This window comes from Equus asinus, chromosome 24 (assembly GCF_041296235.1).
Source record: "Equus asinus isolate D_3611 breed Donkey chromosome 24, EquAss-T2T_v2, whole genome shotgun sequence".
NCBI classification, from domain to species: Eukaryota; Metazoa; Chordata; class Mammalia; order Perissodactyla; family Equidae; genus Equus; species Equus asinus.
The window spans coordinates 37764381-37776806 of NC_091813.1; the positions used below are offsets into that span (position 1 = coordinate 37764381).

At 38.7% G+C, this 12426-nt stretch overlaps 1 long non-coding RNA gene across 1 annotated transcript in view; it reads left to right on the top strand.

Annotated features, from left to right (window-relative positions):
• Positions 1-2277: 2277 nt before the first annotated feature.
• The window catches only part of LOC139041830 (uncharacterized), a 41364-nt gene continuing 31215 nt past the window's right edge, over positions 2278-12426 (top strand). The window contains exon 1 of the long non-coding RNA XR_011497812.1: positions 2278-2414. This is a non-coding gene — a long non-coding RNA (uncharacterized lncRNA). The remainder of the gene's footprint in view (positions 2415-12426) is intronic.

Below are 12426 nucleotides of genomic sequence, written 5' to 3' on the forward strand. Positions count from 1 at the left end.
GAGCATAGATTTTTAGAGCGTGGATTTAGGGCCCAAATCACAAGTGAATTTTTTTCACCAGCGGTTACACTAGTTCTACTGAGATCAAGAAATAGAATATTACCAGCAGCCCAGAATCCTCCCTCATGCTCTTCCCAGTCCCTAACATTCCCTCCTAAAGGCAACTAGTATCTTGACTTCTTTGCTACCAATTAATTCTGTTTTTGATGTTTAAATAAATGAAGTTGTATATTCTGTATTCCCTTACATTCGCTTTCTTTCCTTCATTGAGATTATCAGTGTTCTTGTGTATAACAGTATTTCATTCTTATTTCTATTTAATATTACGTTGTGTGAATATACTATAATTTGTTAATCTGTTCTACTGTTAAAGGATGTTTGTGCTCTTTCCAGTTTTGGGGTTTTACAAACAGTGTTATAATGAACATTCTTATAAATGTCTTTCAGTGAACATGTTTTTGCATCCCTGCAATGTGTATACGTAGGAGTAGAAGTGCTTGATTGTAAGTTACTGATATATTTAACTTTAGCAGATATTGCCAATCAGTGGTTGTACTAACTCCCGTTTTCAGGACAGTGCATAAGAGTTTGCGTTATCTGCAATCTTATGAACACGTGGTGTTATTTTAAAAAAATTTTAGTCATTGTTGTGCTATCTCATTGTAGTTTTACTTTGCATTTCCATGATTTGAGCACATATTCATGTTTACTGTCCACTCAATATCATCTTTTATAAAGTGCTTTCTCAAGTCTTTTGATCGTTTTTTAAACTGGGTTATCTATTTTTTTTCTGATTTGTAAGAGCTCTTCATATGTTCTAGGCACAAGTCCTTTGTTGGATATATAAATTGAAAATGTTTTCTCTCACTCTGTGGCTTCCTTTTTTTACTCTCTTAAAGGTGTCTTTTGTAAAAAATAGAAGTTCTTAATTTTAATGTAGCCCAATTGATCAATCTCTTATGGTTAGTGCTTTTGAGATCCTGTTTAAAAACTTTTTGCCAACGTTAATGTAGTTTCCAACATTATCTTTTAGAAGTTCTTAGTTTTAAACTTTACCTCAAAAACTGAAATACACTTGGAAGGGATTTTTTTGATGGTGCGACATAAAGGTCAAGATTCTTCTTTTTTTTTTTTTCTCATGCAGGCATGCAGTAGCTCAGCATTATTTGTGAACAATTATCCTTTTCTCAACACAATTTCTTGGTCCCTCAAGCCCTGGCTGCCTTGTCAGGTCTGAACTCAAACTTTTATTTCCCAAGCTCCTTGAGATCACCGAAAGCACTACTGTCTGCTAATTTCTGCTTCTTTTACTGACCAGCGTCTTGTCTCTTGCTCCAAAGTTCTAAAGATTTGGAAAATCCCCAAAGGGTAAAACTGGCACATGGAATTCAAGCTCATTCCAATCAGCATCTCGTCTCTTTGAGTGGTTGGCCCCTCAAGTCCTGGCTGCTTTGAAGCTCTCCAATACCTCCAAAATATTTTTTTTTTTTTTGTATTTTGTCCAGTTTTCTAGTTACTTTTGGTGTGAGTTTTGGCCTGCTAGTAGCTACCTTGTCTTAGCTAAAAGTGGCAGTTGTAATGGCATTTTCTTCTACGTAAAGAAGGATCCAAAGACAAATGGCCATTAATCTAGCGCTTAAAAAACACCAGAGTAACATCTTAATTAAATCTTATACCAGGAAGAAGGATTGAGCAGCCTAAGAAAGACAGAGGTATTAAGCTAAGAAAAAGAGTATTGCAGGTCATAGTTCATCAAAAATACGGTAGACATGAGGATTACCATTATTCTACCAATATTGGAATATTAGACTGCTATCAAACAAAAACATTAATGAAAAGAGGCTGAATAGGTTGTTAATAATCCAATGAAATTTAACAGCACTTTCTCAATGCCTTTTGTGACAAATATTTTGACTTTCTTGCTCTTGAACAAGAGCTACCAATTATGGCCCTTGATCTTATTTCACCTGTTTTCAAGGAGAAAAATCACTTTTTCTGTAGCAAATTCTCAGGGGAATGCTTGCTTATACCTCTGCAAGAAAAGCAACAAAGTGCCTACTGCAGAGTGTCCTGCACCAGTTATTCAATAGATAGCAAAAGCGTGGTGACATGTTTTTTCAGACCTGTGAAGGACAGATAAAAATAAAATCACAACCTCAACAGGAAGCAATGTAAGTTTGATGGAAACTTGAGTAGGGACAGCTGTTCTATCTTATATACAACGAAATATCACAGGCTTACATCATAGAAAAAGAGAAAATAGTAATGTACATCAGGGCCAGCCTTCATCCCACCCGGAGGATTTTTACCTTCTGCTGGCTGTAGGCCCCCTTGTGGCTGCATGCCCTATAGAATTTGAGACTAAGAGGAACTATGCATTCCCAGGAGGGAGATGCCAACGTCACCTAATTACAGTAAGTATTTTTTTCATATAGTCTTTTTTAGTGTCTTTAAAAACTACTTTGTATAGGCAGGGACTAAGATGCAAAGATATCTAAGACTGATAGGAGTCACCATCTAACAAGCATGCTAGTGCAGAGAGATTTTCTTCAGTCTGGTAGGTGATTTCTTTTTTCTTCTTCTTTTTCTCCCCAAAGCCCCCTAGTACATAGTTGTATATTCTAGTTGTAGGTCCTTCTGGTTGTGCTATGTGGGATGCCACCTCAGCATGGCTGGATGAGCAGTGCCATGTCCGTGCCCAGGATCCGAACAGGCAAAACCTTGGGCCACCAAAGTGGAGCCTGCGAACTTAACCACTTGGCCAGGGGCCAGCCTCTGGTGGGTGATTTCAGGTAATGATAACTCATGGAAGATGTAGGGAACTCAATCTGGGAAGTTTGGGGAAGGCATTTGCAAGTAAATAGAAAATGGAGCAAAATTTTTCTAACCTGCAATATCAGTTGAGTACTGCTCAACAAGCATCTATTGAGTACCTACTATGTAACAGATATTGTAGTGGGGGCTGACTACAAAGATTAATGACATATAGTTGGTCTTGCCTTAAGAAGAGTTTTTGAACCTCAACACTGTTGACATTGTGGGTCAGATATTTCTTTCTAGTTGGAAGGCTGTCCTGTACATTGTAAAATATTTAGCAGTATCCACAGGCCTCTAGTCACTATATGCCAGTAGCACCCCTCTGCCTGTTGTGACAACCAAAAGTGTCTCCAGACGTTGCCAAATGTGCCCTGGGGGGGCAAAGTCATCCCCAGTTGAAAACTATTGCCTTAAAGAAATGTAAATCTAGTGGGAGACGTTGAGGAGTAAACAGATAATTTAAATAATGCAGAAAGTGTGGTGAATGGGCAATGCAAATGTGCTTTGGGAGCAAAGCAAAGGGATGCCTAGCTGAGTTTTAGATCCAGAAAGGGCACAGAGAGGGTTATTGGAGAAGAGTAGTCTGAACTGATTTTGAAGTGTAAGTGGGATTTAGCTCCTTCACAAGTTAGAGTCAGTATGTATTAGCAAGAAGTGGCATAAGATCTGAAATCAGATTGTCTGGCTTCAAATCTCTGCTCCACCATTACCAGGTGGGTCAGATTGGATAAGTTACTTTTCCCTCTAATATTCCCTCAGGGGAAAATTTGAGCACTTCTTCAAAGGTGGTTGTACAAACAGAATTAGGGAACCATGTGACATGCTTAGCTCTGGGCCTGCATGTAGTAAGCATTCAATGGACAGTGGATATCAGTACTGCGGTTGTCGTTGTTGTTAATAATCTTGCAGAAATTCCCTCAGTAGCTTTCTTCTAAAAGGATGTAGGAGATGTCTGCTGTTGTACCTAGGTCAAAGCTGTGCAGATATCAAGTCCCCGAGCTCAGAGTTACACATTCTACTTGGGGGGGGGGGGGGGGGGGTGCCTGGAGGTGTGCTCAGCTTTTCAACTGCCTGAATTTTCCAAAAGGAAAGCCATTTAGAAAGCAGCATTTGCCAGAGCCTTCAATTGAAAATCTTGGCTGCAGGGAAGAATCCTGGAGTCATAGGAAAAGTTTTAGATGTCCATTTTAAAGAAACACTGTTCTTGTTTTCTTTAAAACAAGAAAAGATGCAGTGTTTTGCATACTCCTAAAATAGACAAATTATAGACGTATTCTAAGGAATCAGAAAATTGCTAAAGAAGGTCTGAATGTCAAATTGAAAGGAGATATTCGGAGACTAATAAGCACATTTACTGGATGAGATTTATAACGTCTTCAAGACTGCTATAATCACTGAGCCAGACAAAATCCACCTCATACTCATTTACCCCAAACAAGCCTTCTGAGTATTTCTGATCTTGTAGCTTTTAGCTAAAACGTGGCAAATTACTCTTTAAAAGACCAAAGGAGATCTGTCTCCCTTTCGTGACTCAGATCTGTGAATTATAGTGCTTTTATGTTATGAAAAATATCTGAGAAAACTAGGTATTTAATGTCACTGAGTAACATGAATAATCTCGAAACATAAAGAAGTGACATGGTATTCTACATATATAAGGTCTAGATCTATATGCCAGCATGCCCTTTGGGACTAGCAGGTTTTCACAAGCAGTTTTATACCCCGGAGCTACTCTCTCTCATTGTCTATTCATAGTTCTTAGATAGACTGCTATTTTACTACTGTCTATAGTAGTAAAGTAAATGGGTTATTTCCAATAAATGGCAAGCTTTTGTTAAATATGATTGATCCATTATGGAAATTATCTTTGTCAATTTGCATATGATTCCTGTTGCTGACATCTCATGGTCAATGACTAAAAGACTGGACATTCTTGCAGTGGGTTGCTCCTGTTTGTCTCATGGTCTAATTAAGCTCTTGGAAGAGCTATTATTATTATTATTTCGTGGTAAGAGAGATTGGCCCTGAGCTAACATCTGTTGCCAATCTTCCTCTTTTTGCTTGAGGAAGATTGTCCCTGAGCTAATATCTGTGCCAATCTTCCTCTACTTTGTATGTGGTATGCTGCCACAGCATGGCTGAATGAGCAGTGTGTAGGTCCGTGCCCACGACCCGAACCCATGAACCCCAGGCTGCTGAAGCAGAACACACAAACTTAACCACTACACCACCAAGCTGGCCCCAGAGCTACATTATTTTAGTGGCAAGAGACAGATGCATTGATTAAATATTTTGGATATTAACAATATGATTCTATGGTATGACAAACAGAACTGCCCAAAAATATTGCTGGAAGATCACAACAGACTACATCCAAACTCAGCTTCGTTGGTTACTTTCCCAAGGGAATGATGACTTCCGATCCCCAGTGGGAGGGGCTGCAACTTTCTGTGAGCTCAAAGTCCCCAGGTGCTGGTTTTCCTAGACAACTTCTATACACAGCTGACAAATTCAGACTCCTCACCGTTAGGCCTGTGCTGTTCCATACAGTAGCCACTAGCCGCATATGGCTGTAGAGCACTTGAAATGAGGGTAGTCGGAATTGAGATTGCTGAACGTGTAAGATACACACTGTAGTTCAAAGACTTTCTATGAAATGTAAAATATCTCGATAATAATTTATTTTCCATTGGTTCTATGCTGAAATGGTGTTATTTTGGATATATCAAGTTAAATAAAATAGATTATTAAAATTAATTTTGTCTTTTTGTTTAATGTGGCCACTTGGCAATAAAGTTATATATGTGGTACGTGTTAAATTCTTATTGGATGGCGGTGCTCTAAGCAGTCTGTTTCTTTTTCCCACCAATAATCTTGCTCTCACCTTGTCCTAGAAAAAGGACTCACATTACATGTTTAGCAGACAGCCTTGGTATTGGCACTGCTCTCTGCGTGAGATTATTGCCATCTCTTCTTGTGATGACTTTTGTGAATCCACTTGATCCTTTCAAGGTTGCCTCCTCCTTTGTTTTCCTTTATTTCTTTTCATCTTTTTAAAAAAAGAGTAGATCTAGAGTAGCCTTTATTCTACAGCCAGTTTAGCTCTACTGCTAAGGCATCTATTCTGGGATCTTGCTGAATGCTCTGGATATTCAAAATAGCTTCTTCATAATGCTCTGGATCTTCAAAATAGCTTCCTCATACTCACTGGTTGGAACTAGAAGTTCTCCCAGTGCTGCATGAGCTTTGGAATTATGCAGTTGGATCTGGATAGCTTTATACCTGTCTTTGTGACGTCTTACCCTATCCATACACATACAGATCATTATTTAGTAGTCACTGCAAGGGATCTCTATGCAGATTTCTGGATCTCTTTTTCTGCTTATCATCCTTCTCTGTGGTAGTTTGTTTACCAAATTTCAGTCTCCTCAGTCTCCTCAAACTCTGATTTCTAATTCCTTAATTCAGTGAGACATCCTTGCTGTTGGGTTAAACCCTTCCTGTGTTGCAGTCTTGAAAATGACTCCATATGGAAAGCCATGGTAATAGTAGGTCCCACCTCATTTATTTTCCTTTTTCAGGGCTCACAGTCCTGTGCTGCCTTTATTGCAATGTCTTAAAATACTTGTTTCATATCATTTATCCAGTTTTCTAGTTGTTTATGGCAGTAGGGCAAATTCATTACCTAATCCATTATGGTAGAAGCAGAAGTTCAATTGAGAATTAAAACTCAATATTTCCTTGTCAATTGTTAGTTATATACTCTTTCATTTTTCTTTAGCAGTTAACCATACATCTTACAGCTTGCATTCTTGACTTATAAAGTGTAGTGTAAATATATTGCTTTATCACATCCTGAACAATGCAAGAAACTTAGAATATTTTATTTAGCCTCCTTAGACTTTTGTGCTATTTTTGTCCTCTTTTTTGTTCTCTCTCTGTCTATGCACACATATACGTATATAACTATATATATAGTTGACCTCAAGACATAATTTTTGCTTAACGCAGCCAATTTTTATTTAGGTTTTCCTATGCATTTATCCTTTCCGCTAGTTCTCATTCCTTTTGTCATTTCCATTCCTCCGTCTATGATTATCATTCTTCTGCCTGAAAACCTTATGTTGGCATCTCTGTTAGTATAGATCTACTGGAGCGTAATTCTCTCAGATTTATTTGTGTGAACACGTTTTTATTTCACTTTCATTTTTGAGTAAATCTTTGGCTGGATATAAAATTCTAGTCTGGCAGTTATTTTCTTTTAACATTTTGGCTTCTACTTTTTGGTTGAGAAGTCGGTTTTCAGTCTTATTATTGATTCTTTGGAGATACTGTGCCCTGTTGTGTTTTGCTGTTTTTAGGATCCACAGTGTCTTTTATGTTCTACAGTTTTGTTATGCTCTGTCTAGATGTGGTTTCCTTTGTATTTATTCCTCTTGGGAATTGCAGTGCATCTTATATCTGTGGCTTAGGATTTTTCATTAGTTTCAGAAAAGGATCATTCATTAGCTGTTGAAATATTGCTTTTGCCTCATTCCTCACTCCTTTTGTGCCAAAACTTCAAGGTATGCTAGTCATTTTTACCAAGCCCCAAGTGTTTCTTAAGCAGTATTCTATATTTTCCATACTTTTTCCTTCTTTGCCTTCAGTCTGGTGTTTTCTGCTGCCCTTTAGTACCTTCTATCCTGAATTACAAGCTGTAGAGATAATCTGGGACTTGGAGATGAGCTCTCCCTCCTGAGAGAATTTACTTTTGCTTCTGGCAGGCAACTAGGGTAGGTAGATGACTTTAGTCTGAACAGAGATTGAGCTGACTTGAAAGTGTGGTTTAGCTCTTGTGAATACTCACTTTAGACACAGCATGTAGCACTATGGTTTTCCCGGCTAAGGCCATCAGTATTTTAACCTGTCTCCTTTCTCCTTGGCAGGCCCTGGACATAATTTTTGTCCCCTAAATGCTGTGAAACTGCTGAGTGCTCTGCTGAGCTTCTCAGCCTCTCAGCTGAAGCTCTCACACTGGCTAATGCCTCCAGGTTAAGAGAGGCCCCAACATTTGCCTCCCCTCTCTCTGAGCTTCTGTTTTTCTCTGGAATCGTATTCCCTTAGGTGTTTGCTTTGGTAACTCTCCAATGCCTTCAAAGAGGTGATTTTTATTTTATTCCTGCTCTTCGGGTTATTCTTAGTGGTGTCTCAGTCCTTAACAACTAGTTCATCATTTGCTAGAAAAGGCGATTCTGCGTGGTTTGGAACTAGAAGGGTAAAGTATAGAACAAGTCTTTCTCACCAACTAGAAAGTATGCTCCATGAGGTCTGCTCTCCTGCCTTCAGCTCCACTGAATGGTTGTCAGTAGTTCAGATTGGCCACACCTTCTCCTGCCTCAGAGCCATTGGATTTGCTGCTTCCTTTACCTGGAATGCTCTATGCCTCTCTTCATCTAACAAACTCTCACCCATCTTACAGATCTTATTATTTCAGAGAAGCCTGCTTTCACCTCCTAGTCTAGGTTAGATTCCCCTGGTTTTTTCTTACAGTAATTTGCACATTTAGGATGATTAAATTAATTATAATTTAATTTTAGTTTAAAGACTGTCTACCCAGACAGGAATTCAGTCTGCTTCCTCAGATTGTGCTAGATGCCTGTCAGGTAGCAGATCACCTCAAAATAAATGAAATATGCAGTGGCATGCTTTAAGCTGGATTAATATTTTCCAAAATATGTTCCATGAGAAAGGCATTCCTAGGTCGAATAGCTTTGGAAACATTTTATAGTATATCTGCCTTTAGGAAAATCACAATGGGTATTAACATATTAAAAAAAAATCCCTGAATATTCTGCAGAATGCACTTCAAAAATAATTGGGTTAGACACTTTTTAGAAATGGAAACTCAGAGAGTTTTTAGTTTTGGAAAACATAAACTTCATCCCAGAATGGGTCAATATATTACATATTCTGGATGAGTGAAATCAAAGTCAAAGTGGCTTAAAGGAAAACTTCATGCCAGCAATATTTATGGGACTGGAGTTCAGCTGACATGGACAAAAGATTTCCTGCCTCCAGTGTACTGCAGTCTATACAGCTCCACAAATGGCACAGAACAGGGAGGTTTCAAGCACTGATCTTAAGGGACTGTCCTCATGAGCTGATTTCCTATGTACTGAACTGACTGTTTCGGTCACTCGTGAATCTTCCCAAGTCAGGCAGACCTAGCAAATATGTTGCATTTGCTGGAAGCTCTGCTGAAACCTATCCACCATGGGTGACCCTGCTGGAATTTGAAATACTGATGGCATGGCTTTCAGTATCACAGCAACATGCAGCTGCTACACTATGACAACCGACAGATGGGTGGTGTGGTTCTCTGACCGGGAAACGAACCTGGGCTGTGGCAGTGAGAGCACCGAATCTTAACTTTTAGACCACAGCATGAACTGCTTACAGAAAGAGAAATTTGATTTATTTGTTTCATATTGTGCACATTGCAAGGAAGAGTGGAAGGTACTATAGAGGTGATTTCAGTCAGAGAAAGGCCTGAGCACCTATTTGGGTGTGAAGATAAGAATAAAGGAGCTCAGACTTCAATTAACTTGAATCATTGCTGTTGTCATTACTGATTTCACAGCTTGTGATAGTAATAACTTACGGTAGCAGATTTGGAGAGTTCTCCTGGTATTTTATGGTTTCTGTGTGTGTATCTCAGATGGCCCTTTTGTTATTTGTTTCACACAAGTGCATTTTGGTTCCTGATCTCTTCTACTGCTAGGACTTCTGCCCTATTGCTCTTATTGATTTTCCCAAATTAAGATATAAAGTTACCATGACAGATAGCAATGTCTTATATCTGGAGACTAGAGGATGCTAAAGAAAAAAGTGTCCTCGTTTCTGACTCAGGGACCATGAATTTTGGAGCAAAATATGAGGCCACTAAGCAAAATGAATTAATGGCATTCCAGTGACCACTAACACAATCTGATAAATGATCATTGAAACAGTAAGTCTATAGGAAATGTTAATCTTTAGCTGTTAAAGTCTAGTAAACTTAGAGTTCTTCTACTGGTATAATCGCAGGGATTACAAGGTATTTTGCCAGCTTTCCTTGCTGAACTGGAATTCTTGCTCGCAGTAAATTATTGAGTCACATAGAATTTGGTTTGAGTTCTGTCTCTCTCATTTACCTGAGTGATCTTGGTCAAGTTTCTGAACTTTATCATTGTCCATAGTTGTATAATAGGGACTAATAAATTGTTATACTAGGTTGTGGTAAGAACTAATGATTTGAACTAGTAAAGGGCTTACTACAGGCCTGGACTAAATGATATTAGCAATTGCTTTGGGGATAATGTATTTGAAATATTATCCAATGTTTTATCTCTTCTCAGCAATCCAGTGGAAACCTTTATGATTCAAAACAAAACATGATTCATTCCATTCCTGTCTCTTCCTATTAGACGAAAAGAGGAAATAGCTTTCTTGTTGCGGGAGGGAGGAGTATGTTCACATATATTCACCTACCTCCTCCTCATCTCCATGGATGGAGTGTACATCACTGCCTCATTCACGTAGGATTTGGTCATGTGACTTGATTTGGCCTCATATTAGGTGGAAAGTACTTTGGCCAATGGAAGGCTAACGGATATGACGTAAGCACAAGCTTGATATGTGTTCATGTGGTTGGGCTTGACCTCTTGAACCTCTGCCATCACCATGAGAAGAATGTGGCCTGGCTGGTCCACTGGACCAGTGAGGATGAGAAATAGGAAAAGCTGGTTTGGATCCAAACTTCAGCTTGGAGCTAAGCCAGCCAAACCTGCATAGGTTCACCAATCCCCAACTCCTAGCTTGCAGATGTGTGAGTAAAAACATATGATGGTTGTTTTAAGCCATTTAATTTTTGGAATGACTCGTTACACAGCATTACTGTGGCAAAGGATGAGCGAGAAGAAGAGCCAAAGAGAAAGAAGTCATAAGATGAGCAAGCAGTAAGAGGCAAGGTTTTGGCCATCCTTTTGTTTGGGAGAGAAACCCTGGGAATGGGGAGGGGCAGGTAAAAATGCTGGGTATATTTGTGTGAACCTAAGATTTTTCAGACCAGTGCTTCACTTTCGGATGTGTATCCTAGGAAGATTGCAAGACTGTTAGAGAAGTTGTCTATCTGGTGCAGTATAGCATCCACCAGGGTGCAGGAGCAGTAAAATAGCATCAGTGGAAGGAGGTGCTGGTTAGATGGTCTTAATATTGCTCTTTAATCACCCTCAGCTTGAATGTGACATGTAGGAGATCCAGAATTTCCATATGTCCCAGGATGGATAAGAAGTTTTGATAGAACTGGTGGACATGAAGATGCCCAGGGGAAAATAAAGAGATTGCAGAGTGACAGGAGAATATGACACGGACCATAGATTTCAGTCACAGGCTTCAGTACTAGGGACACCCAAGTCAGAAGGGGCCACATAGATATCAGTAGATGGCTTCTGTGGACACCTGGTAACCAGACAGAGTTGGGGACATCTTACCATGGTCCAGTAAGAACTGGAAGGACAGCACAAGAAGAGGCTCTCTACTCCTAACGCCCTATCTATTCTTATTCTCAACTATATCCCCACACATCACCTTGGGAAAATGAAGAAGACAATGCTTTTGAAAGAGGTTAAGAACCTGAGAGAATTTATACCAAAAGATATTTCCATTAAACTGGAAGAAACTGTGTTCTCCACTGCCCTCAGCATGCATTTGAGCTCTGGAGCAAGATAGGCTCAATTTATAGTAAATAAAGAGTTTTTCTTTTTTACACATCTAAATGATAGCATATATTTTGGTTTCAGTATAATATTGTCAATCTTCATTTTCATCATTATTATTTCTATTTGAACGATCTCCTCGTCTAATTCTTTCATTAATAGTTGAATCCTCTTAAATATCATCAGAGAAAGAGAATTTACTATCTCATTTCATTTTTGTATAGCTACAAATATCAGAAGGGCTTTCCTTATATAGAGCTAAAATTTTTCTCCCTGCAGCTCATAGCCATAGTCTTGTTTCTATCCTGTGGAGTCACATAGAAATTTCTATTCTCTCATCCACAGGACAGATGGACTTATCTCAGGGATAGTAAAAGAGAAAAAAAGAGCTGACTGTAAAATTTTTAATTTATCCATAGATTTAATCATATTTCTCATATTTAATTATAGTTTGCACATTTTCAAGTGAAAATATCAAAATTGAGAATTGCCACAAATTGTAACAGTAGGTTAAAAAATTGTGTACAAAATACAGGAAGGGGAAACATTAACTTAGTGAAAGTTTATACCAAAAAAGACCTGGGGATTTAGTTGGTTGAGAGATTAAAATGACATTTAAAGTGCAATCATCTTATGCTGCTTTAATGGAAAGGCAACAACCCACATGATAAGTAATTATTTCAGTGTTTTCTGGGTTGGTAGTATTATACACAAATCATCTTAATATCCAGTTTTTATCCTTGACTCTTCCTTCTCTTCAAATTCTACATCCAATCAAATACCAACTTCTATCATGTCTACCTCCTTAGTAACACTTGGATCAGCTTCTTCTCTCCACTCCCACCACTACTACCTGAGTTTGCACTATCAT